Genomic DNA, 4,387 nt, shown 5'->3' on the forward strand with positions numbered 1-4,387 from the left:
ATTAGTTTGCATGAATATATATTATAACAAATGTTATATTCGGGATAACACTTTCTTAGTAAAGTACTGATTCTCGTCCTTTTGGGGGTTGAGTCCCGTGTGCTGGCGATTAGGTGCCACACTCTGGCTAGTGTGGGTTCGAATCCCGGACGGGACTCAACCCAAAAATGTATGAGAATCTGAAAGTGTTATTCCAAATATAACATTTGTTACATTTGACCACTTTCTAAATGGCATTGTGTATTCATTATATATTATACTTTTTTAGAAAATCTTCTGTCCAGTACCTGTACCCGTACTTGTAAATAGACTGTAATTATCATTTTTAACATATTGCAATATGGTTCCAAGATAATCAAATACATTTGGAAAACCAAACGGTAAAGGACTGGTTAGATGTATTGCAAAGGACTGGTTAGATGTATTATAAAGAACTAGCTAGGTGTATTGTAAAAGACTGATTATATTTATCATAAAGGACAACTTAGATGTGGTAAAGGACAAAGTCTGATAATGGCCCGATAGAAAAAAGTAAATTACAGAAGTGTTTGAAATATTATTTTGAATGTTATTGGACATATTGATATGACTTTATTTTTTTTTAATGCAACCTTATACGCGAGATAAGAATTTAACATTTGCTATATATATGGTACACAATAGTATATACGTTTTGAAAGAGAGAAAAAAAAGTATGCGCCCAACGTGGGGCTCGAACCCACGACCCCGAGATTAAGAGTCTCGTGCTCTACCGACTGAGCTAGCCGGGCACCTGTTAGAAATTGTAAAGTATGGCAATTTATACTAACTGTGGTTATATAACCCCAAGTTCTACGCACTTTGTTATTTTTTTGTCATTTTAAAACATAAAAATACATTTAAATAATATTGTATTTGTTAACAAGGGACCGCCGTAAGCAATAACACTAAAAGCTAAATATGTATTTCAAACCACGCATGCGCACTTCGTTAATCTGGTTATCCATATCAGTAACGCGACTCGTTCAACGGCCTACATTCCATGATTCTCATGGGCCGAGTACGAGTTTATATTGTACTACCTAATTGAGAAACAGATATTTCTACAAACGAAAAAGAGTTTTGTCAGCTAAATGTTCATTTGGAGAAGTGTTATATACCGGTCTTGTCTTGTCTATTTAAGATATTTAGGGGGGAGGGGGGAATATATTACTTTCAAGTCTCGCTGCGTGTACTGTACAGTAGGCCATATATGGAGATATAACACAGTGATTGTTTGCATCTATGGATATAGGTTAATTATTTACTCTCTTTACAGTATTTATTATAAAGATTGAGATATCAGATAAGCAAATGCGATTGTAAGAGGGATGTCGGACATTTTTTGTCAAAGTACAGGGTGTGTGTGTATTTCTGTATAAATTACCACCAAAGACAATAAATAGATCTTAATTGTGCAACCCCCCCCCCCCCCTCGCCTTTTCAAAAAAGCTGTATCCGCCCATGGACACACATAGATATACATTACATGATAAAATAAGTTTCTTGTTTCAAGTTTAACCTAACTGCTTGTAACATTTAGTCTCAGAAATAGAGTTCTCTTAATCATAAACACATATCTACGAGATAAAAAAATAAATAATTCAAATGTAAACCACTATACATTAAGTATTGAAAATGTGTGATTATCAACATGGTGTCATACAAACACAAGCCACCCCTGAATAGTAGCCTATCATAGTTTTATAGCTCTGGTGTGTTATTTTCGTAATCATATCAGGCTTTGTAATCAGTGCCTTGTCTGAGACATGTATCTTTAGACTGATCTAAATTATAAAACCTGAGTTTTCAGTTGAGTAAAGTTTTGTTAGAATGACCGAATTCATACCAAGTGAGTCTGAATATGCGTCTTGAGTCTTTCAATGGCTACACATGTGAGAGAGAATTTATGGATGTCAAAGCTTCATTATTAGGAACACAATGTTATTTGTATTAGTAAACTGCAACACCGAATGAAAATGTTTAAGTGGTTTGCAAAGTTGTGCTTTTGGCGTTGCGAACATTAACATCTAGTCTCTGAAATGAAATTATGTTACCGATGAAACCGTTGTTAAATTATCTTAATACAATATGACAAAAAGAGCCCAGAGATTCTCTTCATTTTTAGACGAGCCGTTTGGAATATTGCTGAGTGCGGCGTTAAACAACTAACCAATATTTTCAGACGAAACTCCAGTAATCTAGACTTGCCAACAATTATAGACTTTCAAGGGTGGTATTGGGTATATTTGCTCAAGGGACTGTGTGACAGACTAGATGTTGCTGATCTTATGACCATCAGTATAGGGATACCATTATGTATATTTTAATTGGTTGTCCCACTCAAAGCGGCTGCTGAGTCCGATTTCGTGTACAATGAGTAGTGATACCACGCCAAACAACAGTTTTAGCTTTCCCTGTTGTGAACCTTGCTGTGATCTTGCACTTCGCCCAACACTTGCACTCTGTACCATTAGGCTTTAGGGGGTGAGTTGGGATATCGAGCGGTCTCCCGTCATCTTATATTTAAAGTAGTATTTAGTGTATGCCATTATGTTAGCTTTTGTGTTGCCGTTTATGTCGAGAAGGCCCGAGGCAACTTCCGATTCTATTCTGTCTAAGTGCGTATATTTGGGATTAGCTGGAGACAGGGGAATACTTCTTCAAAAGGAATGTTCATTGTCATCCATGGTCTAAGTATTCATCTGTGACGTCAGACTGTGTATACGCAATGATCATCAGCGACACGTGGCTTTTGGGAAGGAATATAGTCTGTCATGCAGACCCTGAAACAAATATATTCAATACAGCCCATACATGTCTATAATATTTGACAAGTCTATATTACTGCAATATCATGAAATTCGAAAATGAAAAAAGTCTCTTGGCTCCTTTTTATTATATTTTATAACTATAACTGTTTTTTTCTGTAAAATATACTCATTTCAGAGACTGGATGTTAGTCTAGGAAAGGAGACTTCAGTTAAACAAATTATATATAGACATAAAGAAGCATGCCGCTCCACACGGACTATGATGTACATACATCATGTGTATAGTATATGATATCATGTATATAGCATCTATAGATTAAACATACTTACACATCAACTGACAGCACGACAATATAATAATAATCAGTAATAACACTGAAAAATAAGCGTTTAGGTAGCGGTCACACCAACGGTGTTTCAAGACTGCATGAGCATTGAAGTGCGTTAGATTGTCCATGTCAAGGGCGTGTAGAAATAGGAGTATTTTTCTTTATTAACTATGTTCACCTGTAAGAATGTTAGTACGCTTAGTGAACTCTCACACCATATCAGTTATGATGGTGAGTAGCATCCATATCTATATATTTTTATAATCCCTTGTTGTTAAAAATATATCCTGATAATCTTTCCTCACAATAAAATAAAAATGAACTTTAATATGCTACATTCAAACTTTCTGAACTTTGCATGCAGGAGATGCCATCCCACAAAACAATGACGCTTCGCATTTCACAGGGCGTTAGACAAACATGTTACGTCACGTCCCCTGGATGCGGGGTATTAACTATAGCATCCTCATAAAGGTGTTGAGATGTGTTTGTAATACATACCTGTACTTCCGGGGATCAGTTCTAATTACACTGTCTATTCACAACAGGCATCGGGACAAGAGGGACAAAGTGTATGTTACATAATGAGGTCATAATAAAGTCAAATTAATGAAATTCTTACTCCTATGGAATATCTGCATTTAATTTATATAATAAAACAACTATTAACACTAAAAAAATAAATAAAATATTCCGCATGAAATCACGCAGTATTAAGATATAAAAACAAATTTAACAGGACATATATTTGGTGTGTCACAAGATTCCCAATATTAACGTTTGAGTCATAATTCTCATGGTTTAAAAAAAGAAAAAACAAATTTGCATATATACCTCTTTTAAATGGCTACATATTTCTGTCATGTGACATGGTATTTTTGTTTATTTTTTTAAATTAAGAAGACATGGGGTTTCAACAAAATAATAACATTATATTTTTTTCTATAAAAAAAACTGAAATAATCAGCATTAAATGATTACACTGCCTGCCGGGAGAAAGGCATTTGAAAATTGGATTGGACCAACGTTATCAAAACGTCACAAGGCTGAAAACAAAACACAACTCTGATAACTGTATGTCAAACACATGACCATCGAATAAGTATTTAAAAAAAGTAAAGCCACCATCAACTGACAGAAATGACCCTCCCGGGCTGATCATGATATACCTGTATATGTCATATTTCGTGATGACCCTCCCCATGTCCTTGAACATTTACCGATGCATATGTGTATTATTTTTTATGACCTTCCTCTATAGATACT

The 4,387-nt window shown here is 35.0% G+C and overlaps 1 non-coding gene across 1 annotated transcript; it reads right to left on the reverse strand.

Annotated features, from left to right (window-relative positions):
• Window positions 1–697: 697 nt before the first annotated feature.
• On the reverse strand, window positions 698–770 carry Trnak-cuu. Its single transcript has one exon. It is a non-coding gene; the product is annotated as a tRNA-Lys (tRNA).
• Between the last annotated feature and the right edge of the window lie 3,617 nt (window positions 771–4,387).

This window comes from Haliotis rufescens, unplaced genomic scaffold (assembly GCF_023055435.1).
Source record: "Haliotis rufescens isolate VD_foot unplaced genomic scaffold, xgHalRufe1.0.p SCAF_17, whole genome shotgun sequence".
Taxonomy (NCBI): domain Eukaryota; kingdom Metazoa; phylum Mollusca; class Gastropoda; order Lepetellida; family Haliotidae; genus Haliotis; species Haliotis rufescens.